Source organism: Lactuca virosa, chromosome 2 (assembly GCF_052849685.1).
Source record: "Lactuca virosa cultivar CGN04683 chromosome 2, Lactuca_virosa_CGN04683_v6, whole genome shotgun sequence".
NCBI lineage: Eukaryota > Viridiplantae > Streptophyta > Magnoliopsida > Asterales > Asteraceae > Lactuca > Lactuca virosa.
The window spans coordinates 222,226,470-222,251,822 of NC_136427.1; the positions used below are offsets into that span (position 1 = coordinate 222,226,470).

At 37.0% G+C, this 25,353-nt stretch overlaps 1 non-coding gene across 1 annotated transcript; it reads left to right on the top strand.

The window, feature by feature from the left end:
- The first annotated feature begins 11,508 nt into the window (after positions 1-11,508).
- On the top strand, positions 11,509-11,615 carry LOC145162062 (small nucleolar RNA R71). The gene has a single exon (XR_013738918.1). It is a non-coding gene; the product is annotated as a small nucleolar RNA R71 (small nucleolar RNA).
- The last annotated feature ends 13,738 nt before the right edge of the window (positions 11,616-25,353 follow it).

The window sequence follows — 25,353 nt, forward strand, 5'->3', positions numbered from 1 at the left end:
CTTCGATGAAGAACTAGCCATTGATATTATCCTCCACTCTTTGCCTCCTTGTTATGAACAGTTCAAGATGACTTATCATGTGAACAAGGATCAGGTGACCTTGAGAAAACTTCAAGGGTTGTTAAGAACTGTTGAAACCGGCTTGAAAGGCAAAGTTGTCGCGTCAACTCCTACTGTTGTTGCCCCTGTCTTGGAAATTGGACAAGGGAAGGGGAAGAAAATGAAAGCTCCTTCTAAGAGCCACAAGGGAAAGTCTCACGATGGTTCTTCTTTAAGTGGAACCAAAGGTCGTTCTGCTGCTCCTTCGTCTAATCCAAAAGATGTAGAGTGCTTCTACTGTCACGACAAAGGGCATTGGAAACGAAGCTGCTCGAAGTATCTACAAGATATCAAATATGGGAAGATAAAGCCCACCTTCGCAGGTATTTACACTATTCAATCTAATAACTCATCACATGCTAGTTCTTGGGTCCTTGATACAGGATGTGCTTTTCACATTTGTTCTGAATTGCATGGTCTAAGAAGAAGTAGGGATGTGGAGCACGGGAAGATGAACTTGATCATGGGAAATAAGAGAGCGTCGCATGTCACCAAGATTGGCATTTATTCTTTATTACTTAGCAATGGGTTAGGGCTAGATTCCAATAATTGTTGCTACTCGTCGGATATGGCGAGAAACATTATTTCTTTTCATGGTTTGTATAAACAAGGTTTTAGATTTTCGTTCAACAATGAAATTGGTTCTATTAATGCTTTTTATAATGGTAAATTTTATTTTGAAGCATTGCCTTGTTATGGTATATATGAAACTGTGATGGTTGTAGACAACTTAGGAAATAATGTGTTGCATATTGATTCGTCCAATGGTTTGGACAAGGCATACTTGTGGAATTGTCATCTTGTACATGTCAACAAGAAGCGCATAGCCCAACTCCAAAAGGATGGAGTGTTGAAGTCATTTGAAATAAAGTCGGATGACACGTGTGAGTCTTGTTTGCTTGGCAAGATGAATAAATCACCTTTCACTAGTACTTGTGAAAGAAGTGAAGGATTGTTGGATCTCATACACACAGATGTGTGTGGGCCCTTCAGATCCACCACACGGGATGCTAACCGCTTCTATGTAACTTTTACTGACGATTATAGCAGATATGGGTATATCTACTTAATCAAGCACAAGTCGGAAACCTTTGAAAAGTTCAAAGAGTTTAAGCAAGAAGCGGAGAATCAATTAGGGAGGAAGATTAAGATGCTCCGATATGATCGAGGTGGTGAGTATCTTAGTATTAAGTTCCACGACTATCTTAAGGAAAGTGGAATTGTTTCACAATTGACGCTGCCTAGGACACCGCAACTGAATGGTGTGGCTGAGTGTTGCAATCGAACCTTGTTAGACATGGTTCGTTCCATGATAAGTTGAGCTTTGTTACCTATCTCATTCTGGGGGTATGCCTTAGAGACTGCCGCCCATATCCTTAATCTAGTCCCGACTAAGAAGGTTGCCAAAACACCTCACGAGATGTGGACAGGGAAGGTTCCCTCGTTGGAACATGTCAAGGTTTAGGGTTGTGAGGCTTTCGTAAGACGAAAGACTCACGAAAAGCTTGAACCTCGCAGTGAGCGATGTATTTTCATCGGCTATCCACAGAAGTCTTTTGGATATCTCCTCTACAAACCGAGTTACAATGTTCTCTTCGTTGCGAAGAGAGGGGTTTTCCGAGAAAGGGAACTCATATGCCAAGAGGACAGTGGGAGGCAAATTGACCTTGAAGAGCTTCAAGAATCAAGTGATGAAGGAACCTCAAACACCAGTGTTCAACCCGAGGAGGAAACTCCTATTGAACTGACTGACAAGTCCTTACCTCTGAGACGTTCCAGTACAGTTAGTGTTCTACCCATATTATATGGCTTCCATATAACTGCTGAGGGTGATACGTTTATTACTGATAATACACTAATAAATATGGATAAACCAAACAACTACAAGGAAGCCATGGCAGGCCCAAAGTCTTCAAAATGGAAAGAGGCGATGGACAGCGAAATTCAGTCCATGTATGACAATCAAGTTTGGAACTTGATTGACAATGTACGATGTCGTAAGACGGTCGGGTGCAAGTGGATCTTCAAGAAGAAGACCGACATGGATGGGAATGTACACACGTTCAAGGCACGACTGGTTGCGAAGGGCTTCACTCAAACACCAGGAGTTAACTATGACGAGACCTTCTCACTACTGGCCAAAATCAAGTCTATAAGGGTTATGCTGGCCATAGTTGCGTTTCATGATTATGAAATATGGCAGATGGACATCAAAACCGCTTTCCTTAATGGAAAGTTGGCTGAGGATGTTTACATGAATCAGCCAGAGGGTTTTGTGGATGCGAAGTACCCGAATAGAGTGTGCAAGCTTGAGAAATCCATTTAGGGATTGAAACAAGCATCTCGCACATGGAATCTTTGTTTCGATGATAAAGTCAAAGAGTTTGGTTTTTCGAGAAGCGAGGATGAGTCTTGTGTATATGTCAAAGCTAGTGGGAGCATAGTTAGCTTCTTGGTATTGTATGTGGATGACATACTACTCATAGGAAACGACGTCCCGACTTTGTAGGAGGTTAAGACCTGGCTTGGGAAGTGTTTCGCTATGAAGGACCTCGGAGAAGTTGCTTATATTCTAGGGATAAGGATATTGAGAACTAGGAGTAAGAGACTAATAGGACTTAGTCAAAGTACTTACTTGGGTAAAGTCTTGAATCGTTTTAGCATGAAGAATTCCAAGAAAGGGGAGTTACCAATCCAAAGCAATACCAAATTGAGTAAGACTCAAAGCCCGAGTACTGATGCTGAGATAGCAGAAATAAGTCGAGTACCATATGCTTCCGCCGTTGGCTCGATCATGTACGCTATGACATGTACTCGCCCTGATGTGGCTTTCACTTTTACCGTGGTCAGCCGATATCAAGGGAACCCTGGTAGAGCTCACTGGATAGCAGTAAAGAACATTCTCAAGTATCTACGAAGAACGAAGGACTGGGTCCTCATACTTGGTGGAAGTGAAGACTTGAGAGTAACAGGGTATAGTGATGCTAGTTTTCAGACCGACAGAGATAACTTCCGCTCTCAGTCGGGCTGGGTATTTACCCTGAATGGAGGAGCAGTGACTTGGAAAAGTTACAAGCAGGAGATTGTAGTTGATTCAATGTGCGAATCAGAGTACATAGCAGCGAGCGAAGCATCGAAGGAGGCGATACGGTTGAAGAACTTCATCGTAGACCTTGGAGTTGTACCGGCCATAAAGGAGCCTATGGAGATTTTCTGTGATAACAAAGGAGCGGTTTCCTTGACCAATGAACCGAGGAATCATGGGAGATCCAGGAATATCGACATAAAATACCACTTCACCAGACATCGGGTAGAAGAGGGACTCCTCGTAGTAAATAGGGTATCGTCAGAAGAGAACCTTGCAGATCCCCACACAAAGGGTCTGAGCTGGGTTAAGCACTTACAACATGCGAGGAGCATTGGTCTGAAGGACGATATTAGTTTTAGTGATTAGATTATTATTCAAAAACTTGTAATAGATAAAATGTAATTGACATTTGATGATTGAATAAAGGAGTTTTATTTATGAGTAAAGTTACTATCTTGTGTCAATTGTTTACTATTGTTTCACTTTTGCATGTATTTACTTCCAGAATAATAGGATTATTCAAATTATCCATACTTTATCATACTTAGGAAGTAGGTTATGAGGTTAGACTGTCATGAATTGGTTTATAGATTGTCTAAGTGTTTAGACATAGCAAAAGTTTGCTACAACGTTCATGAGTACTCCTGAAATAAGATTTGAATATTGGATCAAACCCACACTCATTTGAATCACTTCACGGAATTCATCACGAGTGATTATGAGATGATAATATCATATCGTCTTTAAACCCAGATATATGAGTTGTTGTTTATAAGTTGGTTGTGCATTGATAATGCGTAAACGCATCAGTAACTTGATGTTATAAAACGTATTGTTGTGTACGATTTAATAAGTAAATATTACAAGCATATAAGTCAAAGTTTATTGATGTGCACAAAAGTACCTACTAGTTTTAAATTTATAACCTAACAAACTTCTGCTAACTATGCACATATAGGCAGTGTATCTAGTCAGATTATAGTATAGCTTTGGGTAAGTCGGGTATCGAACACATGGAACGGTAATAATTAGTTAACCTACTTACTATTAAATCAACCTAAAATTCTAGCAAAGTATTGGTTTTTATCTAATTTTGCAAGTTTAGACAAACTTAAATTCTCAAACACAATTCAATCAAATAATAAGAACACTTATGTTAGTTTGAATCCATTTTCCCTCAATGGTTTAACTATTAATTATGGCAATTCTTGTTGGTTACCAATTAATGTGTTATTAGCAATTCAATTCCAAATTAACTAATGTTGAATTAATTCATGTAGATCTATGCATAGTCACACATAATTTAACACAGAATTAACTATTGAATCGAATTCGAGCTATGTAAGATTGAGTTAACCAACACAATTATGTTCATAATACGAGTTCTCTAGCACATCCAAATTCAATACTTCAATTACTTATCTAGGATTTGTTCAATCTTAGCTCTAATAATCTAATGTTCGCTAAATTACTAGGTAATCAAATTCATGCAGATTATTGGTCACTAAGCTACACAGAATATGAGTTTAAGCAATCTAGTATCAAATTAAGCGTGCTAGGTATAAACAATCAAACACAAGACATTAACCAACTAGAAAAGTCTCAATTAATATAAACAAACCATGAGTTCCACCTTCATGTAGCTAACAAAAGCAGCTAGATTTATCTACTCAAACTAACAATCAAGCTAAAACAATTCATAATTGAAAGCATAGTAAAGTGCCAAACTATAAAGTAAATTATGAACTTCTCCTTCTTCCTTGGTGCTATTACTAGGTTTCTAACCTTCTAAACTATGAAAATCGACTTCTGGTAACTCTTCTCTCACCATCCCCCCTCTCAAAATCGTGAGGATCAAGGATATTTATAGTTTCTGATTTTGCTCTCCTCACGTCGTGAGCAAGGAAGCTCACGTTGTGAGTTTGAATGTATCAGTATCCAACACAAATTATTTTTCTTCGGATGTTTATCTTCTAGAATATCCATGCCCACGTCGTGAGCCTTTACTTCTCACGTCGTGAGTACGTATTTTGTTGATTTTTTCATCTTTTAAGCTTTTAACCTCCAAAGTTTCGGTTCTTGTCACTTTCAGTCGTTATTCTTCAAAATAACTTCTCTTGGCTGCAAAATACAATTTAATCCAATAAGTATCATTTATCTATGCAAATAACTAAATTATTAATCAAAATGTATTCAAATATTGCCTAAAAATATGTATAAATATGGCAATATCAAAATACCCCACACTTATCCTTTGCTTGCCCTCAAGCAAAACTAATTATGTTTAATTTAGACCTTCATCACTAGCATCACAGAGACGAATCCATTTTGAACTCAGCTATTACACCAAGACCTCAATACGCATATTTGTGTCTAAATCTCCTACCAACTTCCCAATCCTAAATACTCACAATCCTTATGAACCTTCACCCCTTAGCTTATATGACACTCATTTCTGCAACCCTCCGAATCAATCCTCAGAAATCTTTCTTAACCTCAAGGTATTTTTGGTTAAGCTACCCAAGCATACATAATCTAGAAATTACAACTTTATATACCACAATGGAGCTCTTTCGAATTCTTCACTTCTTTGATATTTGATCTTTGATTTCTTTGAATTCACCACCTTTTTGTTTGATTTTTGGTATCTTCTACTTTTTGATTCTTCAGAAATTTGATCTTTTGATCTTCGTACTTTGATAGCTCCAAAATTCTTACAACAACTTCTTGGTAATTTCTCTCTCTTTTTATATATAACTCACTTTTTTCGCTCAAATCCTACATGCTTAAGCAAGGGAGCTTAACTTCAACCTTTATTGGTTAGAGGTATTAGTCTAAGTGCAATGACTACATAAGCTCTCCTGGATAGATTTCAGGTACATGCTACAAAACATATTATTCCATATAAACTACCAAATTACGTTTCATATCTCATGACTTTTCACTAGGAAAGGGAAGCCATAAATATACTAAAACATGTTTTGGCTCAGTTAAACTTTTGAGCTCTCATCGAATCATCCCACGCAACACTAGCAACTTAAGTCTTTTAAATTATCACTAGATTTAATTTTTAGATTATTATTTCAAATCTATTTCTAAAATTTTTAAATTTCCTAATTTTCTAGCAATTTACTTTTTCTATCCCCTACCCCACACTTATGACATACAATGCCCTCATTGTATGAATAAAACAATATAAAGCAAGAAAAAATGAGAAAAAGGAACAGACTCCCCTGGGGCAGTAGTGGCGAGATTGACTTTAAAAGTGTGGATAATACGAACATCTTGACTATGGACTTCTCTTAATATGCAAATATTGGAGATATGTAAATGTGCCAACAAAATATGAATTCGAGACTTTAATATTCAACAAATGTGGTATAGAAAAAGTTTTTAAAGCATAATGGAACAATGTGGGAAAGCATAGGCCACATCTTATGATCGAGAAAATTAGTCATAAGCAGCGACATAATATTTCCAAGAAGGGTAGTAGTGACCCATGTAACGAATATGAAAGAAACGTCTTCTATGTTGTTGAAATTATGGACTCACGACGTGAGTAATAAGGATCACGACGTGAGGTCATATGAAAGCGCATTCTGAAACTCATTAATAATGGTCTCACGACGTGAGGAATAAGTGCTCACGTTGTGAGAACTAGGCGCACAGAAAACATTCTCGCCAATTGGATGTGCAATTCAAGCATTTGTCTTAATAGTTTAAGACCCTTCTTGAACTCTATATTTCATGACTCTCTTCTCTAAACTTGCTTCTATCTTGACTAACCCCACACTTATTTTTGATTGTGGGTCTCGACTCTCGACTCTAAATGACACGGCTAATCGTGTTTATGCTCTCATATCTCTAAGGCTCCTTAGTCGCGTTTTTCTCTAACCAATTCTGAAAATAACAGCCAAAGGAAGTAAACAAGAAACATAACAATTTAAATAGTCGTTACACAACCAAATTAAACTTAAATCAAAACAAACAAACCAAAAAGAAACTAAATAAAATAAAAGGATAAACTTGTCATCATCATGTGCTCCGCTAGTTCCGGCTCCCTCTCCTTGTCGCGTCCATAATTCTTCCCACGTTGTAATGTACGGGCATTGGGGAGGCATCGTAGGGGGTCACACCATATTCATATGTGTAAACATGGTTTCGAGAATTTGAGTGTTGTAAGTCACACCCCCGTAAAGATTGTCCAAATACAAACCAACCTGGCTTTGAAACGGATCGGTAGGTATACCACCCTCAAATGGTCGAGGTGGTTGTTGTGATTTCCCTCTTTCTCCTCGGGCTCTTACATTCCTCTGCCTAGGCCTCGGATGGTCTCCTTGTTTGGGTTCTTCGTGTGGTTTCTCAACTCCCTCATCATCACTATGTGGAATGCTCCAACGTGACCCCATGTTGACCACTACCCGCATGGTCTCAAGATAACCCAAATAAAATTCATTCCCCTCCTTACAAGTAAGATTCCTTGTAATCCCGGGAATGATTACTCCATATGATCTTGCTAAACGGGTGACAAAATGGCCACTACAAATCGGGATCCTGGGACGGGAACTAACCGCGTGCTCGGCTAAGTACCGTGCCAAAAAGTAGGGAATATTGCAACAAATTCCCAGTTGCAAAATGGTCCATAAGAAGAACAAATTTATTTTGGTAATCTTGTCCCCATGCTTCTTGTGATGAATAGAGAATGTGATGAGTCGGTGGATCAAACGATGGATTGGATATTTTATATTGCTTTCCGGAGATACACCCGAGTTGAAAATTCCTGAAGCAATGTGATTCCAAAACTCAAGCCCTGTCATACCCCCAGAATATGTCCATGTAGCTTCCCGCAAAAATGCAGAAAATAACGGAGTCGTTGCTTCATCGGCCTCATATAAACCGATCCTCCATGCAAATTCAACCAAACTGCATTCCCGATATTCTCCTCCTAACTAAAAAACCAAAGCGTGAGGGAAATTTGGGTCTTGCACGTTGTCTTCGAACACTACCGTGGAGAAAAATTCGACACATAGCTCCTTGTAAACTCTTTCTTGAATGGAAAATAAATTACTCCACCCTTTGCATGTGAATGTGATCCTGTTTCCCACAAAAGTTTTAGTAAGAAACGGGTTCAAATGGTCAAGAAGTCCCACTTCCTAAAGCTTGTTCCAATTGATTGTGGGGGCCACTGCAAACTCTCTATTATGGAGCCATCCCAATCTGTTGTTATACCTATTAAGTACTTCACGGGAGATGTTGGTTGGGAAGGTATAGAATGGGTGTAAGTTGGCAACTCCACCTTGAGCCTCATTAATATCCCTTCGAGGACCCATATGCCTGCAAGAAAATAACAAAGGAACAAAACCAACAACATAGCAGCCATTAAATATTAAGCAGATCATAGAATAATTCTGATTTCCAGTATTCACGTCGTGAGTTTTAGAACTCATGTCATGAGCACGGTGCTTAGGCAGTCGATTTTAATCCCAAAATCGAACCAATTTTCAAACAAATTAAGTGTAGATATATCATAGGGTTTTGTCAAGTACCAATTTTAAGCATATATTAGGGACATGCAAGATGAAATTCGAACATATACAAGGGTAATTGCAAATTTTGAACCTATTAACACATACCCTAACCCATAAGTCAAATAAATTGGTCAAACTAAAGCATTAAAGTAGGAATTGTTACCTTAAATTGGAGATTACGTAAGCAAGAGAGTTGAATGTGGATGATATTGCCGAAATCAAGCGTGGGGGGACCAGAGAGTTTTAGTTCACTTTGTGGGAATTGAAAATTGGTAGTGAAATGATTTTCTGATTACTTAATTCTGTGGTCCCGTGAATATTAAAATTCATGTCGTGAGCTCTAGGGCTCACGTCGTGAGTCCTGTGTGGTTTGAATAAATCGGGCCAATTAAAAATTCCACGACGTGGGTTTTTGGGCCACGAGGTGGTGTCGAAGTTTTACTAATATAAGGTCTATTTTACCATAAAAACCTTAATTTATTTTACCACTTATTTTTTTAAGGACCCCACACTTGATTTTTAACCATTTCTAAAATAATTAAGATGATTAGATGATTAATTATCCTAAAAACCAACTAAAAATTCAAAAACTAAACTAAATGCAAAAACGAAAAGAAATTCAAACCAAACTCGGGTTGCCTCCCCAGAAGCGCTTCTTTTTGTAGAGTCATGAGCCGGACTCCGTGCCGCCTCACGTTGAACTTGCCGGAGTGTCCATCACCAACTGTATCTTCTGCTCTTTCCACCTTCTTTTATACGCTTGAACTCGTCGAATATATGCCTTCTTATAGTTTTCTTTTTTAGCTTTCACATTACTTTCTTCAAGCTTCCTTTCAATCCCTTTATTCTCCCGAAGTTTATTTTAGACATTTTCCTCATTCTTTAGCTCTATGGAAACCATCTTTTCATCTAAAGTTAGCATCTTTTCCTCGGAAGTAACATCATCTTCATCACTTGATAACTCTTCACTTTCCTCACTCACCCAAGAAGTTGGATTTTTATAAACAATCACTTCGAAAATAAGTGGAACAGATGCTCTTGTTTTGGTGTGTTTAACTTGTTGAATCGTCTTAATTTCTTCTTCCATTAGTTTCTCCAATTCTTCAAGCTCATCTTCTTCATCAATGTTGAAGACTTCACCTAGAACATCATTCCCTTGAAAAGCATCTTCTACTCCAAAAGTAGCTTCGTCATATCCCACTCTCAAAGTAAGATTGGACTCGCGAATGTCAACCAAGGCTCGAGAAGTATTTAGTAGAGGGCGACCAAGAATAATCGGGACATTGTTATCTTCTTTCATGTCCATCACGACAAAGTCAATTGGAAAAATGAATTTCCCAATTTTCACCAAAATGACTTACACAATGCCTCTAGGATATGTCACTGAACGGTTTACCATGTGAATTGTCGTTCTTGTAGCCTTTAAATCTGGAAAATTAAGCTTTTGATAAAACAAGAAAGGCATTAGATTTATGCTAGCTCCAGAATCAGCCTAAGCATGACTCTTCAAATTGTTCCCAAACTCACATGGAAGAGTGAGGCGTCCAAGATCTCCCATTTACTTTCGTAACTCTCCCTAATTACTCTGGAACTCTGCTCACTAAGAATCACCTTGGAATTTTCTTCTAGTTGTTGACGAGTATTGATTAAATCTTGTAAGAATTTGGCATATTCGGGAACTTTAGCCAATGATTCTATGAAAGGAGTATTGATCGGAATACCCTTTACTTGCTTCATGAACTTCAAGTGTTCCTTCTCCAGTGGATGTACATTAGCTTGGGATGGAACGGTAAAGGAGGACGATAAGCTTAAACATTGGCTGAATTTTTCTGTTTAGACCCACCGTACGTCGTGAGCATTGGAGGCTCACGTCGTGAGCTCAATGTTTCAGCAGAATTTTTCTCTTCGAGTTTTGACTTTTTCTCCCTTGGTCCGGACTGCTGCGGCTCCACTTCTAAAGCTTCTAAGAACTCAGAAATAGCATATTCTTCAGTTTCAATCACCATGACATGTGATTGAGTCTTCTTGTTGGGAAATTGTGGTGAAAATCTTTCATTCACCAAAGTTGTTAGCTGACCAAGTTGGGCTTCGAGATTTTGGATCGATGCTTGATGATTTCTTAATAATGCTTGCTAGTCAATCATCATAGCCTGTTGATATTTCATCATTGCTTGTTCATCCTTCATCATAATTCTTTGATCTTTTATAGCTGCATCTGTCTCATCATGTATCCTTTCTGAAGCCTCCATAAAACGAGCTAGCATGGTCTCTAAGTCAACATTCTTTTCAGCTAGTGGTTGTTCCTTTTGGTAGAAGCCTCGGCCAGTCTGCCTATATTTTTCCTCTTTCTGCTTCTTGTATTATTCATATGGCAACCACTCCTTCTTTGGCTTCCTCCAGTTTTCATCATACTTATCTCCACTTGAGTAGCAAACTTGAGCCTTTTTGTTCCCATTATCATTTAAGTAGCAGTCTTTGATCAAGTTTCGACCATTGTATTTTTCACATCTAACTCTAATAGCATGAATTAACTTGTCCATCTTTGTCATTCTTCTGTCCATGGTATTAAGCATGGCTAGCACAACATTCATGTCTTCAGAACTTCCTCCCCCAATACCTTTAACTCCGTCATTCCTTGCATTGTGGTACTCACGAGAATACTTTTCGAATTCTTCAATTAACTCCTTAATTTAACTCGGATTTTTCTTAGTAAGTGGTCCTTGAGAATCAAGGAGTTGCCTCGTCATGACATTCACCCCGTCATAAAAGATAGACACTTCTTGTTGTATGTTAAGGTCATTTTGAGGGCAATTTCTTAGTAACCCTTTATCGCGTTCCCATGCCTCATAAAGCGACTCACCCGATTGTTGCTCAAAGTTGGCTATTGCCTTCTTGAGTTTAGCTATCTTTGAGGGTGGGCAGAACTGTTCTAGAAATTGCTCACGCATCCATGCCCAAGTAGTTATTGCACCAGGTGGACGTGCCTTCAGCCAGTCTTTTGCAGCTCCCTTAAAAGTAACCGGGAGCATCCTTAGCAAGACTGTGTCTCTAGGAACATTTGGGACATTTGTCACACCCCCGAACCAGACGGCGGAGGGCTCACGTGACTTAAATTGAAATATCATCACAATTAATATATATGAGACATAACACATGCATCACCAACCATTACATAGTACAACTGGCATTGTTGACATCAAGTACAAAGTTTACATTATATGATTCCAAAATATAAAGTGTTTGGTGATTAGCAACTACGAAAGAAACTTTCAACACAATGGATGCTTCCTTGTCTAACGATTACCTGAGAATACAAGTTATTTTGAAAACGGTCAACATATATAATGTTGGTGAGTTCATAAGTGTGCTTGATGTAAAGAAGTTTATGTCATTTGTAAAACCCAGAAAATCCGATATTTTCTGTATTAAAACTTTCCTTGAAAATGTGGTGATGATCCTGTAAGTATACGCATGAATGATTTCGAGACGTGAATAAATGAGAAGTTTTGCATTATAGTTTTTGAAAGTACAAATGAGTAAGATTGGTTTCCCCGGAAAACCCGATGTTTTCCAATAAAAAGTTATGATTGTTTGGCATTATTGAATCGTTACATCGAATGAATATGATTTCCCTTGATTAATGATGTCGGATTTCTACGTGAGTCGTTATAACCATGCATGATAATGACTAATTCGTCTGTCTTGGTATTCTAATGAACACCGAAATTTGATCTTAAGACTTTGTCACCCTAGACTGGCCGAGTCTAACTGTAGCGAACAGCTTAGGTGTGGGGGAGTCACCCCCGTATAGATCTATACACAAACTCTCGCTCTCCCTCCAGGAGACTTTGATTACAACTACAGACTACGACCGACACTTATTGGTGTCACCCGTTATTACTCACTCAATCCACATGAATTTGATTAACCTTGATTAATGATCTGATTTTTAGTTTACTTGAAGAGAAGGTAATCCTAACAGACGAGGAGAAGAGGACTACTAGGCCCTACTAATTTCGTATGTTATTTAAGGCTGTCGCGTATACGAAAAGCACGTTGGTCCATTTCGCATATAATTTATTTGGACCTTACTAGTAATGCTAATGGGCCACTGAGGCCCGATGGCATGTAAAAACCATTGAGGGTCCCTTAGGCATGTAATGGGGTCACAGGAGGCCCAATAACATGTATTATTTACGTTGGGCCCAAAAGTCATGTTAATGAGTCACGAAGGCCCAATAAGCATGATTAGAATCTCTCAAGCCCAACCATTTGAATGATTACTTGTTTTGTATTGTACTAATGTTGCGAGTTGTTTAATCGATATGTCGTATAAATCACGAATTTGTTTTATAACGATTTATAGATTTATAAAAATAGTTATTTTTCTATTTAAAACCCATAAGTTATAAAGTTTTGTATATTTTGACCCAATTATTATTATTGTCAACATAATTGACCAAAAACATTAGTTTGACCTATTCAGCCCCTTATTTTGTAAAGTTGGCAATTTTAGCCCTTTTTATAAAAGAAATGACATATTAGGTCCTTGAACTATTTTTCTTGACATCTTTGACCCAAACACTTATTTGAATAATGTTTTAAGCCCAAAAGTAAATTTTAGAAAGTTTCAACCCTTTAGTTAAAAGATTTGCATTTTTGTCCATCTTTTTCGCAATTTTTACACTTTTTACCCAAAATCCAAAATCTTTGCATTTTCAATCCTTTTTAACAAATATGATCATTTTAAACCCCAGAAATACGTTTATTTACTTTTCTACCCACTGTTTTGAGAAATTTACCATTTCAGCCCCTTAAATCCATATTTTTCGCAACTTTGGGCCTATGGGCCGAAAAGCCCAAAATTTAGCCCAATAAGCCACAAATTTCATTTTTAGTCCTTTGAAAAACTTAATGTTCATAGAAATTTCCATTTTAACTGTTTTGGCATTTTGAACCTTGTAAAAACCATAAATGACAACTTTTTCCCAAACTTTTGTTTATTTGACAAAAATAGTCCAATAATGAGTTTTATATTGTAGTGTGTTATTTTAAAGCTTGTATATTAGTTTATCTTGAAATGTTAAGTGAAATATGACCTAGATCACATATTTTTCCTTCTTGAACTATAGATCTCGAAATATCTTTCATTTTTAGCACATATATACCACAAAAACACAAGAAATCACACATAACATACAAATACACATAGATCTTCACATTTTACTTTCATTCTCCCCCATAAAAACATATGAAAACCGAAAATAGAGGGGTATGAACTCACCTTAGGTTTGTTGCTTCGGTTTTGAAGAAAGAAAATGGAAGAGTTTGGTCCTAGCAACTTCCTTGATTAGATTTCAAACTCAAGAAGATTTCTAAGAGTATAAATACCAAAAACTTTGTGTAAAGGAATGATCTAACAAGAGAGTGAAGTTATGAAGCTTGGATGTGTAAAGACTTACCAAATATTGACAACACTTGATGAAAACCCTTGAATCCAATCCAAATTTTCGAGATTTCCTTGAAGGAAGGAAGGAGATGGCTTTAGAGAGAAATGGAGAGAATTTTTGTGTAATGTGTGTGTGTTGTGTGTCTTCGGCCGAAACAAGAAGAGGGGAGAGAGGAGAGAGTGAGATGAGTTGACATGCATGGGAACATGAGAAGGATGCATGGATACCCTATGTACAATTATGAGGTGGCACCATTAAAAGTCAACTGTTCTTCCCCTTTTTTTGGTAGTTGGGCCGAGAGAGAGAGAAGGGAAAGAAAGGCTTGGGCCTTTTATGCTAGAGTCCATAATATGGAGCCCAAATTAATGGTTTTTCGGCCCATTGGACCCTTAGGGTAGTTTACGGCCCAAATTGCATAAAAGAATGAGTTTTACGGCCCATTAGGGCTTATTGGATTTGTTATGGCCCAACAAGGCCCATTAAGGTAAACCAATCCATTTTAGGGCCATTATGGCCCAAAAAGTTAAGTTTCATGAAAGTGGGTTGAATTTCAAGCATAACATGAATTAGGGTTTACGAGTTTACAGAAGATAATGTTTACAAGAGAACAGAATTTCCTAGCTAGAATGCTAGTTGTGACAACATTGAAATAGTCTGCAATGTCATTGACCTCATCTAAATGCTTGTAAGCATCCTCATGATCCTTCTGGAAAATGGTACATCCTTAAGTGCAGTTAGAATGTGTCCTTTCAGTTCGAATGTGGCAGTTGCAGGGATTGCAGGTTGTACTAAACCAGGACCAACATCATCTCTTATTCGCTTCTTGTAGGCTCCTATGGAAATATCCGCAATGTTCGCCATCTCGTTTTCTGGCTCGTCTTCGGGTTCACTTTTTCCTAATTTGAATTATGTTTCAGTTTCGTATTTGGATTCTTGTGGACTAGGTATTTGATCAAAGCTCTCAACCTTTTTTTTATCCTTCGAAGATGTACTAGACTCACCCGTGTTCTTCCCTTTCTTCTTCCTAAAAACTGACTTTAGATCTTTGAAAGGTGACTTATTTGGTGTTTGGTTCACTCCTTCGTTCTTATCCGTCTTCTTGTGAAGGGCTGACTCAGGATCTTCAAGCAGTGGTAACAATGGTATGTTGGATCCTCGGGACATGAACTGCAATAAAAACAAAATAAAAACATAAAAATGAACAAAAACTAAATAAAAATCACCTACTGAATGGTCACCACGATGTGGTAAAGATCACCACCTCGTGTTGTCGCAGAAAATCTAAACAGAAATGAAAAACGAAGAAAAACGAAAAAAACTATTGAACTCAGGTCGTGAGCTTAATGCTCACGTCGTGAGTTTAGTACTAAAATAAAAACTAAGCTGAAAATTAACTTTTTGCAGATTTTACCCCATAAAAAGGATCGATTAACCTAAAGAAAATAAATCAACAATCAAATAAGTCGTTCCCCGACAACGGCGCCAAAAACTTGATGTGCACAAAAGTACCTACTAGTTTTAAATTTATAACCTAACAAACTTCTGCTAACTATGTACATATAGGCAGTGTACCTAGTCAGATTATAGTATAGCTTTGGGTAAGTCGGGTATCGAACACAGGGAACGGTATTAATTAGTTAACCTACTTACTATTAAATTAACCTAAAATTCTAGCAAAGTATTGGTTTTTATCTAATTTTGCAAGTTTAGACAAACTTAAATTCTCAAACACAATTCAATCAAATAAAAAGAACACTTATGTTAGTTTGAATCCACTTTCCCTCAATGGTTTAACTATTAATTGATGAATCAATGAATCGAGTATAAAATGAATCAGAGTATAAAATCAAGTAAGAATGCGAGATTAAACACCGGATGTAAATATGATCTTGTATCAGCTCTATTATGCTTTCGAATGTTTACAGAGTACAAAGACAGGTCTTTAAAAACCCTTATCTAACTCTAGTAAATATCCCTATTTATAGGGAACAGAAAGCGTACAAAAAATATACTAAGGCATAGACACTTAAGCTTCGAATAAAAGCGCCTTAGTAAAATAGATTATAAAATACACTTCGACTAATTACAACATTTTGACCCTTACAATCTCCCCCTTTGTAATCATAGTCGACCTTCTTAATTTGTAAGAAGCTGGATGGAATACAACATCACTCTTCGAATTTCTGTGTACCAGGAAATTATCTTCTTTAGTTCTTTCTTATCTCCTTCATTGTTTTTCTTACAATGATTCATACGAACAATTAAGTTCGTATATTGAGATGTTGAATATCTTTCCACTTCGCATGCCTGGAATAAGAAACGTTTTGCTTTTCCAGCCTTGTCTTTTCCTGCGAAGACCATCCCAAAAGGCTTCAAGCAGATTTCACCATCAGCATACTTTTTCAATTCTGCTTGAGTCTTCGTAGGTGCCATTGGAGCTTTTATTTCCATACCTTTAGCTGTAGCTAACTCCACATCAGTTAGAGCCAAGCACTCATAATAATTTTCGATGAAAATCTTGATGTGAGCAACCCCAAGCTTAAATTCATCAGGTTCAGTGTTTTGAAGATATGAAAACGATTTGTCTTTCAGAATCAATGCAACTTGTATAATATCATACAAGTTCATTAATGGAAAATCTGCAATTGTAAATTCGCAAATATTTCCATTTGCCCTGGCAACCACATACTTAATATTTTGGACTGTGTTTTCGAACACCACATCCTTTTTCATACTGATGACTTTCTTGATCTTCACCAAAGACCAAACTTCCTCGGGGGCTTTTGCAAGAACAGCATGAAATCTAATTTTCATGTGAGTACCATCATCCTTTTCTTTGAAATTTCCTTCTGCTTTAAATTGTGGCATGATGAACGTCATTTCATTCATTGGAAAGTCAAGCTGACTTGTATCAGTATTCGTAACCAAATAACTCTGCTTTGGTTTCTTCTCGAATGAATACATATGATTATATGAAACCTTGGCTTCGATTGTTTCATAATTGTAGTGTTTGGACAGATCACCTTTGTCCATACCCTTAAGATCACTTGCACGTTGAGTCATTATGCTTTGAATCAACCTTAGCTTTTCAATTTCAGCTTCTACTTCATCTTTCTTTTCTTCTTTCGACTTTTCCACAACTATCGTTTTCCCTTTATCTTTCACAGCTGAATTATCTATTACCTCTTTTGATTTCGAACCACTCCCACCAGTATCAACAGATTTACCAATCATAATTCCTTTTGAAATTGGTCTTGTAATTGGCATAGTTGTTACAACTGTTGAAGTAACCGGCCCAGCAGATGCAACAATTGGCTTCGTTGATGGGATCTTCGAAGAAAACACCTTTCCCACAACCTTCGCATCTTCACCACCAGCCTTCGTATCTTCAACTTTTCTTTCTCCCCCTTGCACCCCTATATAAAAACAGGTGGGGCATTTGTTGTTGGTAGAAGGCTTGATATACGAGAAAGAGGGGCCAGTTGCTTGTGTAAAATAGCTTCGAATTGGGTGAACTTCTGGGATAAGAATTCTGGAGTAATCAAAGAAGACGAAACTGGCTTGACAGATAGATCTTTTAACTCCTTCAGCAATGTAAGCACTTCCACAAAGTTGTTACTTTCCATGGTAGAAAGTTGAGTAAGTTGAGGACTCATACTTTCGTATAACTTGACAAATTTCGTGACAACATCACAAATAATGTCAATCTTCTGACTCAGAGAAGCAAAATCCTGTTTGACACTAGCAACCTCCCTTTGCATATCTTTGCAAAGTTCACAAATCTACAAATTAACATCCTCCCTGACCTTCTTAACATCTTGAACAAAGAGAACATGTCGTTCCTTTGCAACTGTCTTCAAGTCTTTTAAATCTCCAGCGAACTTTGAATTTTGAGAATTTATCCTTAGCTCATTGTTTTGATCAATATGATCAACCTTCTCCAAAATTCTTGACTCAGAGTCTCTAACCATCCCAGAGACTTTACCCACCATCTTGGCTTCGAACGTTTGTAACATAGTATCAACTTCCAAACTTGAGACTGACGAACCACCCCCCAAATCAGCTTGAGATTGAATTATGGAATTCAACTTCATATTCAAAATTTTAAACTGTTTCATCGTCATCAACATATGATCTGGAAAATCTTCTTCTTCGTCATCAAACTTTAATTTATCAAACGTTCCTCCAAAACCTTCATTATCAGTGTCGGTTTCCATAAGAACAGTTTCTTGAACAGGCGAATTAAGTTTGGGTGTATCAGTGGATTGAGAAGAAAAAATGGAAGTAAAGGGTTGATTGATGATATTTTCGAATGTAGGGGAATTAGTGGTTGAAGTAATTGGAGAGATTGGTGGAGGTAAAGAAACAATATTTTAGAAGGCTATAGAAGCATAATGACCTTGATCTACTTTCTCCGAATCTCCTTCACCCATATTGACATTTGCATCCGTATCAGATACGTTTGCAGGGATGCCTGAAGTTCGTACCTCCTCATAAATTGATTTGGCAACCGAATCTTCGGGTGGTATGACTATTGTCTGCTTAGGAGTGGAACTTTCTTCGTGAAGAGTTACTTCTGGTGTTTCAGGAATTCGTTCATCGTCATCTTCTGTAGACTCAGTGGAAAGCATAAGCTTTCGTGTTTTCTTCTTCTTCTTCTTCTTTGATAGATGTTTGGCCATATCCTCAGCCCTTCGTTTCTTTGACAATGGAGAAACAGGTGCTGACACTTCACAAATTAAAACACCTTGATGAGTAACTTGATGCTTTCGGACCACTTTATGTGTTGGAGACTTGATTTTATGTGTAGATTTCATTTTGATTCTTCGAAACATACCGGTCTTCGAAGGAATCACCACTTGCTCTTGAGTAGCTTCAACAACAGGCTCAATCAATTTTGTCTCAGCAACAGACACTTCAACTATATTAGGCTTCTTCTTTGGAGATTTCGTAGATTTCAATTCTATGACTTTGTTTTCAGAAGAACTAGTTTCATTCTTCTTCGACCTCTTGGATTTTTTATCTTCCCGTTCCAACAATATCCCAGTTTCTACAGTAGAATCAATAGCTTTCAAATAAGCCACCAAGACAGAATTCGAAGGATCAACTCGTTTTAGCATAGCATCAGGAATACGAGCCACAAATGGAAAATCTTCTACATTATCTGTGACATCTTTCGGACTGTGAAATGTCTGGAAAACACCTTTTTCTTCATCATTGGGTACCAAAATTCCCTCCTTGTTGTAAAAATATTGGAGAATCAAGCTCCAGTACCTCGTACATGAAATTCCATGAAGAGCATCCGTGTGTTCTACACTCTTTTGAAATTCCTTCCATAACTGTGTAGAATAGTCCACTTGAAGATCATAGTATAGCACATCAACCATGGCATATACCTCCATTCGTCTATTATCGAGACCCACAGTTCTACCAGTTAAACACCTCAGAAAAATACCAAATAGAAAATTCCAGATACTAGGAAGACAAGATTTCTTAAAATCACTGATCTTAGTTAGTTGTGGTTGATAACCCATCTCATTGAACATATGAACAATTTGAGGGAAAGTGAAATCAACATATAGTGATGAATTTGGAATTTCAAGAATTTGGCAAAAGAGTTTCTTTGAAAATCTGACCTTTTTGTCATTAACCAGATTAAAAGTAATAGCATCAAAAGCTTTGTTGTATGTAGCTGTTGATCCTGCTTGAGAAAGCCATGACATCGGAACTGAAAACGAACTGAACATAGCCTTTGACAGAACAAAACTCTTTAAAGCAACAATTAACATCTTCAATTCTTCAGGGTATTGAGAAACATCAGCATCCAATTGATAATTAGTTCCTTGAATCTTCATAATCGGTAATGAAGTCACATCTTCAGTGGTGTGAGAAGGATCAACATCGACATGAACAGAAGTCGCCATTGTTAGAGTTTGAAAGCTTTGATGATTAGAGAAAATTGGGAATTTTTTTACTTTGAACGCGTAAACTGGTAAAAGACCTTGGAATCCCCTTTTATATGTAACCCTAGAATTTGAATTTAAAGCGGGATGTGCAATTAATGATATCTGACGTGGCACCTTAAAAGTCGCATCAGTCTGCCAAAAAATGTCCAGGTGTCAAAAAGTAACTGTCACATCGCCTTGAAACAAGGAAACGTCTCCTCCCACAGTCTGTTCGTGTCTCGTCAAGGAATAGTAACCGTCAGCATCCTTCGGATGGAGGAAAGGCTCTTTCACTTTTGGGATGAAAAGCGAAGTAATATGCCAGATGTTTGAAATCATTAGCCTGAGTTGGTATTACTCAGAACCTCAAGGATTTCGTGAGTGCAGTGTTCCAAAAAAAAATTTAGACGAGAAGCAATAAAAAGAAAAATTTGGGATACTGTGATGTCAAAATATAGATTTGACACGAAACTTGATATAACCCCGGGCAAAGATTTCTTCGTTAATCACCAAGAGAGATGATCAACAGCTTGTGTGTGTTCCCATGAAATACAATCGAGTACTTGAAGAGAAGTACCGAAGGGCTTCTTTTATAAGGGTTCATGGGTGGTTATAAAAATTTCGTTACATATCATCCTAAACATAAGGTGATAAATTGTAACAGAAATTACTTGTTTGACCATTGTAATCAGTGACAATTTTTCTTTGAAAAATTTTAAGTGACTTTGGATTTCGAATGAAACTCACACGGAAAGCATATTCACTAGAAAAAAATTTGTGCTGGATCTTGTTGGGTAACAAACATCATGGGTTTCGAATGTTTGATCAAGACCACTCATATGAACAGAATATGATTTTGAGTTTCGAATGTGGGTACTGAAACAAAGGTTTCGTGAAAATCTAGAACATAGTTCCCCGTCAATTCCTTAAAAGTTTAGATTATTGGGTTTCACCTTCATCACGGTCTCATGATGTCAGATCATGAACACAGATTTTTGATATGTCTAAGTCTTAATTGGTGTGTTCAGAGACCTCTCGAACATATGTCTTCGTGTGTGATCGTGTAAGAACTTTTTGGATGAAAAAGATGGATAAAAGACATGGCATGTACCTCTGTTATATTTGGACAAAACAGTAAACTCTTAACTCATTGTGAGAAGAGTCAGGTAGCTCAGGAGACTAATGTGAATACAAGCCTGATTTAGAAGAAATTTTCGTATGAAATATTTCATTAAGGCTTTTGTACACACACATTGAGTCATTGGAGGCTTTGGACAACATGCAACAACATGTTTCTAGGGACAACTTAACTAGTTCAAAAATTTAAAGATTCGTAAGATAAATTTACCTGACCCTAGTACTGCAGGCATTATCCACTGTTTATCATCATGAATATCTGCAACAAAGTAATAAAAAGAAATAAGAAACAATATATTTTTGTTGTTTTGATTTTTCGAAAATAAAGAACGAAATAAAGAGAAAATCTTTTTGATGTTTTTGATTTTTCGAAAATTAAGAAAAAATAAACAAAAATCTTTTTGGATTTTTAATTTTTCTAAAATTAAATGACAAAACAAACGAAAATCTTTTTGTATTTTTAATTTTTCGAAAATTAAATCACAAACAAAATGTACTTGTTGCAAATAGACGAAATTTTATCAACCCTTGAAAAATGATAAATCTACGAATTCGAAGGGGTCGAAGCGTTGACTATGAACAGTAACCTCTGAACGTTGAATGACCTTGCATTGTCTTTTATTCAGCGCCTCTGAATCATTCTTGGTCAACCATCATTCTCCTTTTTCACATGGAACAGAATTTCCATCGATCATTCCAAGTTCTTCTAAAATTTTTACAAAGGATTTTTCATCTAAAGGTTTCGCGAAAATATCAGCTAACTGATCAGTTGTTTTCACGAAATGCACTTCAATATTTCCATCCTCCACGTGATCCTTCATGAAATGATAACGAAGAGTTATATGTTTAGTCTTCGAATGCTGCACAGGATTATGACAAATTCTTATTGCACTTTGAGAATCACAATATAATGGAATCTTTTTCATATCAATTGCATAATCACGCAATTGACTTTGAATCCATATAATTTGTGATGTGCAAGCAGCAGCAGCCACATATTCTGCTTTAGCTGTTGAAATTGATACACATGTTTGCTTTTTCGACTGCCAGCTCACCAATTTGCCATAGAAAAATTGACATCTGCCACTTGTGCTTTTTCTATCAAGATTACAACCACCCAAGTCTGCATCCGAATACGCTTGTACAAAGAACCCAGTTTTCGAAGGATACCACAATCCTAACGAAATTGTTCCTTTAAGATAACGAAAGATATTCTTCACAACAGTGAGATGTGGTTCTCGTGGATTTGACTGATACCTAGCACAATTACATACAGAGAACATGATATCCGGTCTACTTGATGTTAGATAAAGTAATGAACCAATCATGCTCCTGTAAAGAGTTAGGTCAACTGCAGGTTTATCTAACGAAGGTGTCAACTTTATGCCAGTTGTCATAGGAACTCGTAACTTTGTGCTATTCGTCAATCCAAACTTCTCTAGCAGATTCTTCGTATATTTTTCTTGATTAATAAAAATTCCTTCTCTGCTTTGACAAATATCCAGTCCAAGAAAATTATTGATTTTTCCCATCATGCTCATTTCGAACTTACTTTTCATCAGATCTTCGAATTCTCTAGACAAGGCAGGGTCAGTTGAGCCAAAAATAATATAATCAACATAAATTTGAACAAGCATGAGATGATTCCCAACTTTCTTTCGAAATAATGTGGGGTCAATAGATCCTTGTTTAAATTTAGATTGCTTCAAAAATGAAGTACGAGTTGCATACCATGCTCGTGGTGCTTGTTTTAAACCATAAATTGTCTTATCTAAAATATAAACATGATCAGGATGTTCTTCGTTAATAAAACCTGGGGGTTGTTCCATGTAAAATGTTTCTTCAAGCTCTCCATTTAAAAATGCACACTTCACGTCCATTTGATAAACATCAAAGTCTTTGTGAGCTGCATAAGCCAGAAATATACGAACAGCCTTGATTCTTGCGACAGGGGCAAAAGTTTCTTCATAGTCAATACCTTCTTGTTGTGAATATCCTTTAACAACAAGTCTGGCTTTGTTTCGAACGATATTTCCATCTTTGTCGGTTTTGTTTTTGAAAATCCATTTTAACCCGAAAATCGAAACATTTTCAGGTTTAGGAATTAATCTCCAAACCTTGTTTCTTTCAAATTCAGACAATTCAGATTGCATCGCAACAACCCAATCTGAGTGTTCCATTGCAACCTTAACTGTTTTTAGTTCAATTTTAGAGATGAAAACATTAAACATGCAAAATTCTTGATGAGTATTCAATACCTCATTCTTTGCACGAATTTGAGCTCTTGTTAAAACACCCTCTTGTGGATTCCCAATTACTTGATCCTCCGGATGATCTCTTGTCCAATTTTCCATTGGTGGATAATCTGGATCAAATTCCAAAGGTGCATCTTCGTATAAATCATCATTTTCTGAACCTGCAATCGAACAAACATCATCAAAATCATTATTATTCTCAATGTTTTGTAAATGCTCCCCCTCAACATTATGCTCCCCCTCAACATCAGCATTCAATCTCTCATTCTCCCCCTCGAAAGAATGCTCCCCCTCAACTAGAGTGTTCGAATCCAAGTGCTCCCCCTCCACTGGATTATTTTGCATACTTTCGCCTATTTCTGGAGAAGTGGATGTTGAATCATCAGTAAACTTCGTTAATTCAGAGAGATGATTATTTTTTGCATTAATTTCAGCTTCAACAGCATGATCTGAAATACCAAAAATTAAATCATAATCAATATCCACTGTTTGTGAAGGTTCAGATTCATCTTGTATTTCTTTTAGAATAGGATGATTTTCAAAATGCGTTTTAGTTTTTTTAATATAGTAATCATCGAATGTAAGATTAAAAGTTTCTTCAACTTTTCGTGTTTTTTTGTTCAACACACGATATGCAACTGAATTATGTGAATATCCCAAGAAAATCCCTTCATCTGCTTTAGCTTGAAATTTTGTAAGATTATCCTTGAGATTCATAATGAAACACCTGCATCCGAAAACATGGAAAAATTTGACATTAGGTTTTCGATTGTTGAGAATTTCATATGGAGTGATGTTAAAACGACGATGGATGAAAGATCTATTTTGAGTAAAACATGCGGTGGATATTGCTTCAGCCCAAAGGTATTGTGGAAGATTCGCATATGCCAGCATAGTCCTTGCTGCTTCGCATAGAGATCTATTTCTTCGTTCAACGACACCATTTTGTTGTGGTGTGTATGGAGATGAAAAATTATGCAAAATCCCTTTGTCCACCAAAAATGAATCAAGAACATTGTTCTTAAATTCAACTCCATGATCACTCTTAATTTTTCGAACAATCCTCTTCAATGTTGTTTCCATCTTTTTGATAAAGTCAATCATGATTTGTGCAACTTCGGATTTAAGCCTGAGAAAATAAACCCACGTAAATCTTGAAAAGTCATCAACAATTACTAAAATGTACCGTTTCTTGTTGAGTGTTGAAACTGTTGATGGACTACACAAATCAATATGTAAGAGCTCCAGAGGTGCGACAATTTTCGAATCTATCGTAATCGGATGACCTTTTTATGTTGCTTGCCAACTTCACAAGCTGCACATAAAGAATCATTATCAAATTTAAGTACAGGTAAACCTCTTACCAAATCTTGTATAACAAGTTTGTTAATGTTTCGAAAGTTGAGATGAGAAAGTCGTCGATGCCAAAGCCAACTTAAGTCTGATGCAGCTTTCGAAAGAAGACATATAGCAGGTTTGCCTACTATCGGATTGATGTCCAAAGTGAACATGTCACATTTCCTTTTTGATTTAAGCAAAACTTCTTTAGTGTTGACATTCGAAATAATGCTTCCTTCTTCATTAAAAAGAACTTGATTGCCAGTGCCCACAACAAGTTGTGAAACACTTATCAAGTTATGTTGAAGACCTTCAACATAAGCAACACGATTCATTGTGAGTTGTCCGTTCGTGATCTTCCCATATCCTTTGACTTGACATTTTTGAGTGTTACCAAACTTCACTACTCCAACATTCTTTAGGCTTTGAAAATCACGTAAATTCTCCTTCTTCCCAGTCATGTGACGAGAGCAACCACTATCAATGTACCATTTATTATCATATTGCTCGTCA